This window comes from Oncorhynchus nerka, linkage group LG25, assembly GCF_034236695.1.
Source record: "Oncorhynchus nerka isolate Pitt River linkage group LG25, Oner_Uvic_2.0, whole genome shotgun sequence".
Lineage (NCBI taxonomy): Eukaryota > Metazoa > Chordata > Actinopteri > Salmoniformes > Salmonidae > Oncorhynchus > Oncorhynchus nerka.
The window spans coordinates 20,155,033-20,172,100 of NC_088420.1; the positions used below are offsets into that span (position 1 = coordinate 20,155,033).

The following is a 17,068-nucleotide window of genomic DNA, read 5'->3' on the forward strand; positions in this document are numbered from 1 at the left end:
TGGCCTTGTGGTTAGTGTTGCCACCCTGAGATTGGAAGTTTGTGAATTTGATCCCCGGCCAAGTCATACCGAAGACTAAAAATGGGACCTGATGCGTCTCTGCTTGGCACTTAGCCTCTTGCCCTATGAGCTGTTCCGGCTTGGACAAGCCGAGGCTCGTACAAGGCTACTTACTCATGCACTACCGTACCTGTACTACACTAAAATGACTAAAACCATTAAAAAAGAGAGATTAACACCACACTATGTGGTCTTTAAGTTGTACAAATTACTTACTAGGCCAGGGTAGCCTAGTGGTTAGAGCGTTGGACTAGTAACCGGAAGGTTGCAAGTTCAAATCCCCGAGCTGACAAGGTACAAATCTGTCGTTCTGCCCCTGAACAGGCAGTTAACCCACTGTTCCTAGGCCGTCATTGAAAATAAGAATTTGTTCTTAACTGACTTGCCTAGTAAAATAAAGGTAAAAAATAAATAAATAATAGCCTCATTTCCCCAAAACCTGACAATATCATGCATTTAAACTGCTGAGTCCTCTGGAAGTGAATAATTTGGATAGACAATCATCAGTACTAGTGCATACTAGTGCTAAAAATAATTATCTAGTATCATCATCTTGGATTGAATACCAAGTTGCTTACACCTATGAAATTATTTTGTATTTACATGAATCATGAAGGGGTAGGAGCTGTGTTGTTTCTGGACAGGGCCACATTCTGGGCAAAAAACATCCATGGAAATGTTCAAGGGTTAAATACAGTGGAATTATAATGTACCAGGTTTCACTTACTATATCAACTAAAACCTGAATGTTCTGTCACACCCAATCAGGTTGGCCCCCCTAGTTTATCAAAAATATATGTCAATTTTCTCTCCCAAGGTAATGCCAATAGGCTTTAGCTCAGCGGGCTAACAATTCTGCATTGTGCAGATGACACGTTTTCAAACCCAGTTGGTCTCATGCTTAGACCATGGAATAGCCATCATGAAATATTATTTTACCTATTTAACCTTTATTTAACTAGGCAAGTCAGTTAAGAACAAATTCTCATTTTCAATGACGGCTTAGGAACAGTGGGTTAATTGCCTGTTCAGGGGCAGAACGACATATTTGTACCTTGTCAGCTAGGGGGTTTGAACTTGCAACCTTCCGGTTACTAGTCCAACGCTCTAACCACTAGGCTACCCTCTACCCACTAGGCCCCACCGATCATTAGCCTAACTACATTATCATGGCACAGAACCTTTGGGTGACTTTTTTTCTCTTAAGAAATTCAAAGGGCAGTTTTCCCACGGGTGCTCTAGTCCCAGCTTTGTAATTTTTGGTTTGGTTGTAAAATCTATACTGAAAAATATACATATACAACAATTTCAAAGATTCTACTGAGTTACTGTTCATACAGTAAGGAAATCAGTACATTTTAATAAATTCATTAGGCCCTAATCTATGGATTTCACATGACTGGGGATACAAATATGCATCTGTTGGTCACAGCTTCCTTTAAAAAAAAAAAGTAGGGGTGTGGATCAGAAAACCCGTGAGTATCTGGTGTGACCACCATTTGCCTCATGCAGCAGTACATCTTCACATATAGTTAATCAGGGTGTTGATTGTGGCCTGTGGAATGTTGTCGCACTCTTCAATGGCTGTGTGAAGTTGCTGGATATTGGCGGGAACTGGAACATGCTGTTGTACACATCGATCCAGCGCATACCAAACATGCTCAATTGATGGCATGTCTTGTGAGTATGCAGGCCATGGAAGAACTGGGACAGTTTTAGCTTCTAGGAATTGTGTACAGATCCTTGTGACATGGTGACGTGCATTATCATGCTGAAACACGAGGTGATGGCGGAGGATGAATGGCACAGCAATAGGTCTCAGGATATTGTCACGGTATTTCTGCATTCAAATTGCCATTGTTCATTGTCTGTAGCTTATGCCTGCCCATACCATAACCCCACCACTACTATGGGGCACTCTGTTCACAACGCAAACTGCTCGCCCACACAACGCCGTTCACGTCTGCGGTTGTGAGGCCAGTTGTACTTACTGCCAAATTCTCTTAAATGACTTTGGAGGCAGTTTATGGTTGAGAAATGAATGAACATTTCCTGCAGTCAGCATGCCAATTGCAGTCCCTCAAAACTTGAGACATCTGTGGCATTGTGTGACAAAACTGCACATTTTAGAGTGGCCTTTTATTATCTCCAGCACAAGGTGCACCTGTAATGATCATGCTGTTTAATCAGCTTCTCGATATGCCACAGCTGTCAGGTGGATGGATTATCTTGGCAAAGGAGTAATGCTCACAAACAGGGATGTAACAAATTTGTGCACACAATTTGAGATAAGAATATGCTTTTTGTTCATGTGGAAAATTTCTGGGATCTTTTATTTCAGGTCATGAGACATGGGACCAACACTTTACGTGTTGTGTTTATATTTTTGTTCATTGACTATATTATCAAAGATGGTGGATAAATTAAGATGCGCACGCTTCAAGGGGTCAAGAGTCTGGGTCTTGTGATTCTGTTTGGCCAGATAGTTCGTAACAATAGCTAGGTTTCCATCCAATTGGCAAAAGATTTTCATGCGAATATTCAAAAATCTGCTGGTGGAAAAATGTGAATTTTCCCACCAGTGGTGTTTCCAACAAACTGATTTGTTACTTTTAGAAATTATTGCTTGATGACATAGTGTAACCAAAATGTACTTTTTCGTGTTCATGTACCGAATAAAAATCTAAAGTTAATTGTTTGCATCTGATTTTCACCTCTACGGATAGTTTTGCCACAAAAACGGTTGCGTTAAATAGCAAATGTGCCTACTCTGGTTTTACGTTCGCTCTAGCCAACGGCTCGCAGATACGGTGCGGGGAGGCTAGTTTACATGATGACATTATTATGGATAAGAGCGATAATATTTTTATTTGTCAAAAAGCAGTCAAGAATCCATCATCACGTCACCAGAATAAGAACCTCAATATTTATTGGAAATGAGCATCAAGCTCATCATCGTGCACGTTCACCACCCCAATCTGCAGCCTAATAAACGGCATGGTTTCAAGAGTCGCAGTGGGAGGCCACACGCCATACCATCACGTGACTCCAAGTTTACTTCAATATAATGGTTATTATATCAATATTTGCGCATAAAGGCAGAATTCTCATATAATTAATTACCGACACAAAAAGATCCCACCATGTCAAACGAACAAATTATGTGTCGGCATTTATACAATTTTACCGAAACTTCCTATTTCCATCACAGCTGTCATGACAGGGTTATTTTAGCGTTATTTAACTAGGCAAGTCAGTTAAGAACAAATTCTTATTCACAATGACGGCCTACACAGGCCAAACCCTAACGCTGGACCAATTGTGTGCCACCCCATTGGACTCCCAATCATGGCCGGTTGTGATACAGCCTGGAATCGAACCAGGGACTGTAGTGACACCTCTAGCACAGAGATGCAGTGCCTTAGACCGCTTCGCCACTCGGAAGCCCGGTATGACTTTTCTTGCATAACAATTGAGTGGAAACGTGGTTAATGACAAGAAGCTGCCATATAGGGTATCATTGGTGGATCGTTTCAGCTAGTTAGGGGTTCAAGCAGCGAAGCTGGTGAAACCCTATTGTTTTTGTTCCGGTTCATTCTTCTTTTTAATCTTCTTCTGTAAAGCCGAAATTCACATGCACATTTTCGTGAGAAGGTAAGTCCCAGGAGGGTGCAACCTGGCATGATGGTAAAGGGCCAAAAGCCACACCCTCCCATGCAATGCCATGACAATTGACAACATGGTAGGCCAAAAACAAGCGATTGAAAATGCAAACTTTGAAAGGCCATGCCCCTAACCCTGTGTGACCTAGTCATAAAATGTGGTGCGTACTGTGGGTCCATCTCCTCACAAGGAACAAATTTGCCTCAAGAACCCACAAGGTTCACCATGAAGGATTTTCCACCATTTAGAATGTTCAGAAAAACAGTTCAAATGCTACTCCTCTTCCACCAAATGACCGATCTTCACGAAACTTGATATATGGTATCTATGGACCAAGGTCTGTAAACACATCCCGGATAGTATGTCAAACAACATGACCAATAAACATTCACGTGGGTGCGGTCTGTCACATAAATGCATATACTGTAAATCAGCCACAGATATTCGTATGTTTAATGAAATGTGGTACATATGCAAGCACATTCATATCTACCACACGTTGGGCACATTTTTATATCTCTTGATCTGATTAAATTTGGCACAAATGCTCAAGGGTATGAGTCTAGCTAACCTGTAAAATAGGGTTGAGTTTGGTCACATTGTGGCGCTGTTGGACAGGAAAAAACATTCACTCAAGCATGTTGCCTCATAGCAGCCATATTGTTTCAGCTAGAATCTTGGACAATAGTGTGTTTAAAGATGTTCATCCATAGATGCTATGTACCAAATGTGTTGCCAATCGGTCGAGCGATTCTGGAGGTGAAAACGTTTAAAGTAGTTAACAGCATTGAAAATAGTCCAAAATACATCAAAAGCATATTCTTTTGCAGGGTCAGTTTGATTTTGAGTTCTGATGTATCGTTTGTATGTTGAGTTCTGAAATTTGGCAAGTGTGGTAAACAGTACAGAAGTAGCTCATCCGAAGGCAATATGTCTAATTTTACACTGTTTGAGCTAGAATCATGAAAATCAGTACATAGGTCATTCTCACAAGGAACACATTTGTCTGTAGGACCCATTAAGTCGACCATGATGGATTTCCCGCCACTTAAAATGGCACTCCTCTGGCATCGAATGACCGATCTGCACAAAACTTGATACGTGGCATCTATGGACCAAGATCTCTCAAGGCAATATTTTCCAGACTTATACCAAAAACAAAATGGCCGTTATTGACCAATAAACATTAATGTGGGTGTGGTCTCGCACATAAATGCCTATAAATCACTCACGTTTGGTACACATGTTGCAAACAGTGTCAACACTCAACATATGCAAGCACCTTTAGATCGACCACACGGTGGTGCTATAACGGGCACATATTTACATGTCTTGATCTGTTTGACTCAATGATATGACTCTAACTAACCTGTAAAGTGTGGCTGAGTTTGGCCACATTGTGGCGCTGTCGGAAAGGGAAAACCATTCATACAAACTCATTGGCTCATAGCGACCACATTGTTTTAGCTAGATTCTTGGAAAATGTGTTTGAAGGTGTTCATCCATAGATACTATAGACCAAATTTGGTGGCAATCGGTCAAGCGGTTCTGTAGAAGACGTTTAAAGTAATCAACGTCATGATTTCAACTGCTGATAATTGTCAAATCAACTCAAATAATGTTATTTGTCAAATGCGCCGTGAAATGCTTACTTACAAGCCCTTAACCAACAATGCAGTTTTTAGAAAAATAAGAATTAAGAAAAATATTTACTAAATAAACTAAAGTAAAAAATAAAAGAGCAACAATAAAATAACAATAACAAGGCTATATACAGGGGGTACCGGTACCGAGTCAAGGTGCGGGGGCACAGGTCAGGAATTGAGGTAATATTTACAGTACGTATAGATAGGGGTAAAGTGACTATGCATAGATAATAGATAATAAACAGTGAGTAGCAGCATCGTAAAAAAGGGGGTGGTGTCAATGCAAATAGTCCGGGTAGCCATTTGATTAGCTGTTCAGCAGTCTTATGGCTGGGGGTAGAAAGCCTTATGGACCTAGACTTGGCGCTCCGGGACCGCTTGCCATATGGTAGCAGAGAGAACAGTCTATTACTAGGGTGGCTGGAGTCTTTGGCAATTTTTTGGGCCTTCCTCTGATACTGCCTGGTAAAGAGGTCCTGGATGGCAGGAAGCTTGGCCCCAGTTATGTACTGGGCCGTACAGACTACCCTCTGTAGTACCTTGCGGTCAGAGGCCAAGCAGTTTCCATACTATTCAGGATGCTCTCGATGGTGCAGCTGTATAACTTTTTGAGGATCTGAAGATCCATGTCAAACCTTTTCATTCTCCTCAGGGGGTATAGGCATTGTCGTGCCATCTTCACGACTGTCTTGGTGTGTTTGGACCATGATAGTTTATTGGTGATGTGGACACCAAGGAATTTGAAGCTCTCAACCTGCTCCACTACAGCACTGTTGATGAGAATGGGGGTGTGCTCGGTCCTCCTTTTCCTGTGGTCCACAATCATCTCCTTTGTCTTGCTCACGTCGAGGGAGAGGTTGTTGTCCTGGCACCACACTTCTAGGTCTCTGACCTCATCCCTATAGGCTGTATCATCGTTGCCGGTACTTCCTGCTTTAGTTTTTGCTTGTAAGCAGGAATCAGGAGGATAGAATTATGGTCAGATTTGCCAAATGGAGGGCGAGGGAGAGCTTTGTATGCATCTCTGTGTGTCGAATAAAGGTGGTCTAGAGTGTTTTTTTCCCTCTTTTTGCACATGTAACATACTGGTAGAAATTAGGTCAAACAGATTTAATTTTCCCTGTATTAAGGTCCCCGGCCACTAGGAGTGCCGCCTGGCTTTATACAGCTTCTTGGGTGTGGTCTTAGTACCAGCATTGGGTGGTGGTAAATACACAGCTTCGAAATCTCTCTTGGTAAATAGTGTGGTCTACAGCTTATCATGAGATACCCTTCCTCAGCTGAGCAAAACCTCGAGACCGCCACCCATTGTCTTACCAGAGGCAGCTGTTCTGTCTTGTCGATGCACGGAGAAAACAGCCAAATGTATATTATCCATGTTGTCGTTCAGCCACGACTCGGTGAAACATAAGATATTTCCGTTTTTAATGTCCTGTTGGTAGGATAGTCTTGAACGGTACTCATCCAGTTTATTCTCCAATGCTTGCACGTTGGCCAATAGGACAGATGGTAGAGGTGGGTTACCCACTCGCAAACTAATTCTCTTCTTTTTAAAATGTAAAATTTATTTAAAATTTATTTTAAATTTGACCCCTTTTTCTCCCCAATTTCGTTGCTTTTCATCATAAAACTTACCTCGACACGACTGCATTTTCCAGAACTCGCTCACCGGGCGCTATTCTCGGGACTGTGTGGTGGTCACAATTTTCCTTTTCCTTCACCATAGTTAGAGGAAATTATTTGAGGGAGGAATGTGAACAGCTGTGACACTAGGGTAGCCTAGTGGTTAGAGCGTTGGACTAGTAACCGAAAGGTTGCAAGTTCAAATCCCCGAGCTGACAAGGTACAAATCTGTCGTTCTGCCCCTGAACAGGCAGTTAACCCACTGTTCCTAGGCCATCATTGAAAATAAGAATTTGTTCTTAACTGACTTGCCTAGTAAAATAAATAAAAAAGTTAGCTGTATCCAAACAGCAACAAGTCGCTAGCTAGCTTTTGTGGTTTTACTTCGACAAGAAACATTTTTGATAGCTACACCAAGCTATCTTTTCTAACCTGTTGTTTTGAAAACGGTATGTGGCCATCACACCGAGTGCCACCGTCGCACATAACCCACTAATCGCTAGCTATCGGACTAGCCTACAACTCTAGTTTTTTTCTGACAGCTAAGCTGTCAGTATCCAAGCTATGACAACAAAAGCATCTCCCACCCCAAACAAGGAGAAGCTCCTGGCACAAATCTGCTCTTGTGGAAACAAGATATCGCCCAAAGACACCCACTCGGTGTGCTCCGAGTACCCTGTCCAAGGTGGGTCGGTGATGGACTGTGTTGACATGGTGGGGATTGGGCTTGCCTACATACCCCCCATCGAACCCCTTTGTGGCTTCCCATCTACACCCTAGCCAGAAGTCCTCCATGACCTTGACTGGCCCCACCTTACAAGTACAAGTACGAGTGCTTCCAGTCCTCTGCGACAGAGAAGGTCTACAGATCGGTCGTCACAGCGGTAAGGGCTCTCAGCACGGCCTCCATGCTCTTGGCATACCAAGCTGAGCTACAGGAGGAGCTAGCGGTCACCGAAGCCAGGTCTGTGGGATGAGATCTATATTGCCACAGACCTCAACCTGCGTCTACTGAAAGCCGCTGGTTGATGCATCAGTAGTCATCCCATTAGGACGTTTGCATATGAGAGGGTTTCAAGGCTGGGTCTCTTCTCTAGGTCTGACCCCAATATGTCACAAACATCACCGTGTACAGATCTTATAGACTGCATGGTAGCACTGCCCTCCTGGAGACACCGTACGTTTCTGTCACAGGGTGCCCAGATAGCCACTGTTTTATCCAGAAACCTAGTCACAACAGACTCATCTCTTGGGTTGGGGTGCGACCCACGAGGGCAGAACAGTCAATGGGGTGTGGGGACCCCATCTCCGATCTACTCACATAAACAGCCTGGAACTCCGTGCAGTGTCCCTAGCATTAAAGTAATTCTTCCCATTTCTGGAGGGTCGTCATGTTCTAGTCAGAACAGACAATACCACTGTTGTGGCTTACATAAACAGACAAGGGGGAGTGCGATCCCCTCACTTATACACACTGGCACACAGACTGATTATGTGGAGCAGTGTGCATCTCCAGTCACCGAGAGCTACTCATGTACTGGGAGTACTGAATCTGGTTGCAGATTTACTTTCCAGGGGGAACCCTCTATACGGAGAGTGGAAACTCCCCCCAGAGGTAGCCAATCAGGCTTGGATGCACTTTGGCATGCCAGGAGATCTTTATGCATCAATGGAGAATACTCCGTGTTCACTGTTCTTTTCCGTGAGGGATCGGGATGCACCGATGGGTGTGGACACATTGGCACACGGGTGGTCACGCATCCTTCTGTATGCATACCCCCACTAGCCCTGATTTCCCCCACCCTAGCCAGGATGCGGGAGAAGGGTCTACCTCTCATACTAATAGCCCCACATTGGCCAGAGAAATACTGGTTAGTGGAGATCACTCAACTACTATGCGTTCATTCGTGGCCCTCCCCTGCGTCGGGACCTACTGTGCCAGGCGCGAGGGTAGATTTTCCATCCTCAACCAGAACGGTTGGCGCTCTGGGCCTGGCCCGTGAATGGTTCAACTTGAACAATGTCGGGCTTCCCTAAAATGTAATTTGACAATTCAGAGTGCTAGAGCCTCATCCACCAGGTCCCTTTATAATTGTAAATGGCTTGTATTTGAGGAATGGTGCATTAAAACACAGACAGTGTCATTCCAGTGCTCTGTCCCGGTAATCCTGTCATTTGTACAGGAATTATTAGAAAAAGGACATGTGTTTTCTACTATTAAAGTATATCTAGCATCTATTTTGGCTTGTAGTGTGGGTTTTGGGAGCACGGCAGTGGGACAACACCCCCTTGTCGCCCGTTTCATGAAGGGTGCCTATCGTTTGCGTCCAGTGTCCAAACAGCTTGCCCATCATGGGATTTATCAATTGTTTTGGATGTTCTATGCCAACATCTTTTTGAGCCCCTGGATCAGGTGGAACTGAAGATGCTTTCATTTAAGACCTTGCGATTACTAACATTGGCCTCCGCCAAGCATGTAAGTGACATTCACGCACTCTCAGTGCACTCGTCATGTGCACAATTTGCACCCAGTAACAATAGGGTATCATTGCTGCTGGTAGCTTTTTATCCCCCATCGTTTTCCTCTCCGGAACATCAACAATTGCATATGTTGTGCCCAGTACACACTCTGCCAATATCAATGGACAGACCTAAGGAATTCAGAAAATGTGAACAGGTAAAGCGTTCACTAAACAACTATCCTACTGGATAGTGGGGGCTACTGCTTTGGCCTACACAAGTAAGGGTTTTCAGTCTCCTGCTGGCCTATAGGTTCATTCCACAAGAGAAGGTATTCCCAAACTGGGGTACGCGCAATGCCGTGGGGGTACGCCAAATAAAAATGTGATTAACATTTTTAACAAAAAAAAAAATATATATATATATTTTTTAATTTCTTCACATTTTCAAACAGTCCATGTATATTTTCCAACGGGGCTATACATTTGGGTGAGTTTTTTCTCTCGCCGAGTAGCGTCATTTCACTGCCAAAAAGAAAATGAAACAATCTAGTTTTCAGCAAAATAGCAACACAATGTCAGATTTAAAAAAAATTACCTTTATTTAACTAGGCAAGTCAGTTAAGAACAAATTCTTACATTCAATGATGGCCTAGGAATAGTTCAGGGGCAGAACGACAGATTTGTACAGCTGGGGGATTTGAACTTGCAACCTTTCGGCTACTTGTCCAACGCTAGTCAAATAATTAACATCCAATCACATGAACCATTACTCTCTCGTGGGAATTCCACTAACGGTCTGTATGTAGCCACAAACGTAGCTGCTGCTGCTCATGTTGGTATCTGTACTGATGGCGCAAAAGCCATGACAGGGAGACATAGTAGAGTGGTAATACACATGCAAGCAGTTGCTCCTGACGCCACTTGGGTACACTGTAGGATCCACCGAGTGGTTCTTGCTGCCAAGGGTATGCCTGACAGCTTGAAAGACGTTTTGGACACAACATTGAAAATGGTTAACTTTGTTAAAGCAAGGCCCCTGAACTCTTGTGTATTTTCTGCACTATGGGCAGCGACCATGTAATGCTTTTACAACATACTTTCCCCCTTGATAAGGTTTTTGACAGGTTTTTTGTTTTTTGAGAGACAAGCTTAAAGTTTCCTTTACTGATCATAAATTTCACTTGTCTGAACGCTTGCATGATGAAGTTTCTCACACGATTGGCCTATCTGGGTGATGTTTTTTCTCACCTTATTGATCTGAATCTAGGAATACAGGGACTCTCCGCAACTATATACAATGTGTGGGATAAAATTGAGGCTATAAGTTGGAGCACTTCTTTGTCTGCATTAACAAGGACAACACACAGGTCTTTCCATCATTGTATTATTTTTTTGTGTGTAAATTAACTCAAGCTTACGCACAATGTCAAATGAGATATAGCGAAGCACCTGAGTGAGTTGGGTGCGCAATTACGCAGGTACTTTCCCGAAACAGATGACACAAACAACTGGATTTGTTATCCCTTTCTTTTTTTTTTTTCTTAAATTTTTTTTCGGGAGAGACGAAGGTCGAAAGTCATGCGTCCTCCGATACACAACCCAACCAAGCCGTACTGCTTCTTAACACAGCGTGCATCCAACCCGGAAGGAAACGGAGGAAACACCGTGCACCTGGCAACCTTGGTTAGCGCACACTGCGCCCGGCCCGCCACAGGAGCCGCTGGTGCGCAATGAGACAAGGATATCCCTACCGGCCAAACCCCCCCTAACCCGGACGACGCTAGGCCAATTGTGCGTCACCCCACGGACCTCCCAGTCAGCCCGGGCGCGAACCCAGAGTCTCTGGTGGCCCTTAACCACTGCGCCAACCGGGCGGCCTGATTTGTTATCCCTTTCATGCCCTGCCTCCAGTCCACTTACCGATATCTCAACAAGAGAGCATCATCGAAATTGCAACATGCGGTTCTGGGGAAATTTAATTTAATCAGAAGCCACAGCCAGATTTCTGGATTGGGCTGCGCTCAGAGTATCCTGCCTTGGCAAATCGTGCTGTTAAGACACTGATGGCCTTTGCAATCATGTACCTACAGTGGCTTGCGAAAGTATTCACCCCCGATGGCATTTTTTTCTATTTTGTTGCCTTACAACCTGGAATTAAAATAGAGTTTTGTGGGGTTTGTATCATTTGATTTACACATCATGTCTACCACTTTGAAGATGCAAAATATGTTTTTGGGGTGAAACAAACAAGAAGACTTGAATGTGCTTAATTATTCACCCCACAAAGTCAATAATTTGTAGAGATACCGTTTGCAGCAATAACAGCTGCAAGTCTCTTGGGGTATGTCTCTATAAACGTGGCACACCTAGCCACTGGGATTTTTGCCCAATCTTCAAGGCAAAACTGCTCCAGCTTCTTCAAGTTGGATGGGTTCTGCTGGTGTACAGCAATCTTTAAGTCATACCACAGATTCTCAATTGGATTCTCCACTGGCTTCCAGTTGAAGCTCGCATCCGCTACAAGACCATGGTGCTTGCCTACGGAGCTGTGAGGGGAACGGCACCTCAGTACCTCCAGGCTCTGATCAGGCCCTACACCCAAACAAGGGCACTGCGTTCATCCACCTCTGGCCTGCTCGCCTCCCTACCACTGAGGAAGTACAGTTCCCGCGCAGCCCAGTCAAAACTGTTCGCTGCTCTGGCCCCCCAATGGTGGAACAAACTCCCTCACGACGCCAGGACAGCGGAGTCAATCACCACCTTCCGGAGACACCTGAAACCCCACCTCTTTCAGGAATACCTAGGATAGGATAAAGTAATCCTTCTCACCCCCTCCCCCCTTAAAAGATTTAGATGCACTATTGTAAAGTGGCTGTTCCACTGGATGTCTTAAGGTGAACGCACCAATTTGTAAGTCGCTCTGGATAAGAGCGTCTGCTAAATGACTTAAATGTAAATGTAATTGAGGTCTGGGCTTTGACTAGGCCATTCCAAGCCATTAAGTGTTTCCCCTTAAACCACTCAAGTGTTGCTTTAGCAGTATGCTTAGGGTCATTGTCCTGCTGGTAGTTGAACCTCCGTCCCAGTCTCAAATGTCTTGAACAGTGGTCCTATAAACAGATACTCCAATCTCCGCTGTGGAGCTTTGCAGCTCTTTTAGGGTTATCTTTGGTCTTTTTTGTTGCCTCTCTGATTAATGCCCTCCTTGTCTGGTCCGTGAGTTTTGGTGGGCGGCCCTCTCTTGGCCAGTTTGTTGTGGTGCCATATTCTTTCCATTTTTTAATAATGGATTTAATGGTACTCCCTGGGATGTTCAACGTTTCGGATATTTTTTTATAACCCAACTCTGACCTGTACTTCTTCACAACTTTGTCCCTGACCTGTTTGGAGAGGTCCTTGGTCTTCATGGTGCCCCTTGCTTAGTGGTGTTACAGACTCTGGGGCCTTTCAGAACAGGTGTATATCTACTGAGATCATGTGACACTTAGATTGCACACATGTGAACTTTATTTAACTAATTATGTGACTTCTGAAGGTAATTGGTTGCACCAGATATTGTTTAGGGACGTCATAGCAAAGGGGGTGAATACATACGCATGCACCACTTTTTTTTTCTTTTTTTTTTAAACAAGTAATTTCTTTCATTTCACTTAACCAATTTTGACTATTTTGTGTATGTCCAAGACATGAAATCCAAATAAAAATCAATTTAAATTACAGGTTGTATAATGCAACAAAATAGGAAAAATTCCAAGGGGGGTGAATACTTTTGCAAGGCACTGTATGTGAGAGTGGATTCTCGGCACTCTCTAGCATGAAAACGAAATACAGGCACAGACTGTGTGTGGGAAATGATTTAAGACTGAGAATCTCTCCAATACAACCCAACATTGCAGAGTTATGAGCATCCCTTCAAGCACACCCTTCTCATTAACCTGTGGTGAGTTATTCACATTTTTTGATTAACAAATAAGGTTTCATATGTAAGATGGTTAAATAAAGAACAAAATTATTTATTATATTATTTGTGCCCTGGTCCTATATGAGCTCTTTGTCACTTTCCACAAGCTGGGTTGTGACAAAAACTCACTCATTCTTATGTTTAATAAATGTATCATTTAGTGTGTGGCAGGCTTACAATGATGGCAAAAAAACACATTTTAGAATGTGCTGGAGGTTGAATGTTTGAAGGGGTATGGGACAATACAGTCGTAGCCAAACGTTTTGAGAATGACACAAATAAATGTTCAAAGTCTGCTGCCTCAGTTTGTATGATGACAATTTGCATATACTCCAGAATGTTATGAAGAGTGATCAGATGAATTGCAATTCATTGCAAAGTCCCTTTTTGCCATGCAAATTAACTGAATCCCAAAAAAACATTTCCACTGCATTTCAGCCCTGCCACAAGAGGACCAGCTGACATCATGTTAGTGATTCTCTCGTTAACACAGGTGTGAGTGTTGATGAGGACAAGGCTGGAGATCACTCTGTCATGCTGATTGAGTTCGAATAACAGACTGGAAGCTTCAAAAGGAAGGTGGTGCTTGGAATCATTGTTCTTCCTCTGTCAACCATGGTTACCTGCAAGGAAACACGTGCCGCCATCATTGCTTTGCACAAAAAGGGCTTCACAGGCAAGGATATTGCTGGCAGTAAGATTGCACCTAAATCAACCATTTATTGGATTATCAAGAACTTCAATGAGAGTGGTTCAATTGTTGTGAAGAAGGCTTGCCCAAGAAAGGTGCCCAAGAAAGTCCAGCAAGTGCCAGGACTGTCTCCTAAAGTTGATTCAGCTGCGGGATTGGGGCACCACCAGTACAGAGCTTGCTCAGGAATGGCAGCAGGCAGGTGTGAGTGCATCTGCATGCACAGTGAGGCAAATACTTTTGGAGGATGGCCTGGTGTCAAGAAGGGCAGCAAAGAAGCCACTTCTCTCCAGGAAAAAGGTACAGGGATTGGACTGCTGAAAAGTAATTTTCTCTGATGAATCCCCTTTCCGATTGTTTGGGGCAGCCGGAAAAAAGCTTGTACGGAGAAGACAAGGTGAGCACTACCATCAGTCCTGTGTCATGCCAACAGTAAAGCATCCTGAGACCATTCATGTGTGGGGTTGCCTCTTAGCCAAGGGAGTGGGCTCACTCACAATTTTGCCTAAGAACACAGCCATGAATAAAGAATGGTACCAACACATCCTCCGAGAGCAACTTCTCCCAACCACCCAGGAACAGTTTGGTGACGAACAATGCCTTTTCCAGCATGATGGAGCACCTTGACATAAGGCAAAAGTGATAACTAAGTGGCTCGTGGAACAAAACATCAATATTTTGTTTCCATGGCCAGGAAACTCCCCAGACCTTAATCCCATTGAGAACGTGTGGTCAAACCTCAAGAGGCGGGTGGACAAACAAAACCCCACAAATTCTGACAAATTCCAAGCATTGATTATGCAAGAATGGGCTGACAGCATGCCAGGGCAGATTGCAGAGGTCTTGAAAAAGAAGGGTCAACACTGCAACTATTGACTCTTTGCATCAACTTCATGTAATTGTCAATAAAAGCCTATGACACGTTTGAAATGCTTGTAATTATACTTCAGTATTCCATAGTTACATCTGACAAAAATATCTAAAGACACTGAAGCAGCAAACTCTGTGGAAATTAATATTTGTGTCATTCTCAAAACGTTTGGCCACGACCGTAAAGAGTCTGGGAACCACTGCACTAGAGGAATGGCTACGTTCTGCGATTTATTTTTGGGCATATCTATCCAAGATATTTGCTCAGCAGCGAGTTGGACTTCACCTCATACATTTGCGAAGTTTTATAGGCTCGATGTCACTGCACCGACCCTGGCTTATACGGTTTTACGTGTTGGGTCTTCTGGTGGCAAAGCCCATTTGTGTGATATATCGCACAGGGCAGTCGGTCGTCAGGGTAAGCTTGTCTGGCAATACAGGAGTCCGTTTTCCCATAAGTGAAATACCGAAACAAATACTTGAAAAATAACTTTAGGTCACTGGACCACCCTCTTTGCATGTGCGAGGACTAGGTGTTGTTTATTTTTTGAAAGACTCAGAGACGCTGACTTGGACCTTTTAAGGTAGGATAGACACTTTTCCCCCGACACACAGGTCTCGACGTCCAGCCAATAATGGCTGGCTTAAAGGCCTCTTTTTAAAGGCTTCTGACGAATACATACCTCACTCATACTATCAGAGAACAGGGTTACGGTCGTAACCTAAAGTTTTGTTTCTAAACAACCAACCCATCAACGCAATTTCAGCTGGGTCTGGCCTACTTAGTCAATTGACTTTGATTGAACCAGAAGACGAAAACGCAGCCTGTGTTCCTCTTCCGTCTCTGATATTAGCATTGGTTGATGCTGCAATATGTATGATTTCCGGTTGAAGGGTCGCTTTCGTTAAGGCTTCCCAAATTCGTTTCCGTGATTGTTTTGTCTGATGAGCTACAGGCCATGGACGCAGTTATAACTGGTTAACATCTAATCGCACCATTACAGCAGAAGTTAGAAACGTGTGAGAGAATCTAGGGCTGAACCTGTAAGTACCAAACCTGATGTTGTTATTTCCGTAAACCGACATTTCTTGTTCCGTTTCTAACCGTTAGCTTGCTAGCCGCTGAGGCTAACTCGCTAGCCAGAACAGCCCCCTGCTGTCAACACAGCAGTGTAGCTAGTAAAGCTCCGACAATTGCTTAAATTGATCCTGAAATGAATTACTGAAAACGGGTCCTTTAAAACATTTTTTTTGCGTTACGTTTAGAGTTTGTTGGATTGCTAATGGCGTGACATATGACGATAAAACGTACTAGTTCACGTTATCTAGCTAGCTAGCCATAGAACCAACTAACGTTACCTAGCTCCAATCGTCATTGTCAGTATCCGAGGATGAATCTCTTTAACTTTTAACGGGCTAGTTAATAAAATCGTTTTTTTATGGACCTGGACAGATTACAATGAACACTTGGGCATGTTTAATGTAAGTGAATGTATGGGCTGTGTTGACACTTCCCAATGCCACCAACCCCTAACATTTAGGAGTTTTAAATAATACAAATAACAATGTAGAGTTGCTAGCATGGACCACCGGCTTTATCAGATTTGCAGCGGACAGTATTTTTCAGTGAACACGTTTCTGGCGGCCTTCTTCCGTTAAACACCGGTGTACGGGTACCCTCTGTAAATAGCCTCGCTATTGTTATTTTACTGCTGCTCTTTAATTATTATTATAATATTTCTAATGTTTTTTCTTTTTTTTTCTTAAAACTGCATTGTTGGTTCGGGGCTTGTAAGTAAGCATTTCACTGTACTGGATATATGGCCGTGTGGGAACACTAACCCTATAAATGTGTGTATCAATTGAAACTTTTTGTTTTTTGATAAGGTTCTTATGCTACCAAAACCGCACTGCAAGCGATGCTTGTTAATGTTCCGACCGAGCGTCGCAGCTCTTAACAAAACTCCCCTTTATAGTAGATGCCTTCGTCCAATGACTCTTATGTGTAATGTAATGGAACTGAGTCATGATCAACGGCCAACCCAAAACTAGCCATGTACCACGGTAGGTGCTTTTAGCAACGCAGGGGTAT

General features: G+C 43.4%; 1 protein-coding gene across 3 annotated transcripts in view; it reads left to right on the forward strand.

The window, feature by feature from the left end:
- Positions 1–15,901: 15,901 nt before the first annotated feature.
- LOC115109171 (dipeptidyl peptidase 9) overlaps positions 15,902–17,068 on the forward strand; it is a 29,309-nt gene continuing 28,142 nt past the window's right edge. Inside the window, exon 1 of one of the 3 annotated variants that reach the window (XM_029633813.2) lies at positions 15,902–16,020. The gene's annotated coding sequence lies outside the window, so the exon portion shown is untranslated. Of the gene's footprint in view, positions 16,021–16,358; positions 16,459–17,068 lie in introns of those variants that run through there. The other 2 variants (XM_029633811.2, XM_029633812.2) reach the window with 2 other exon arrangements.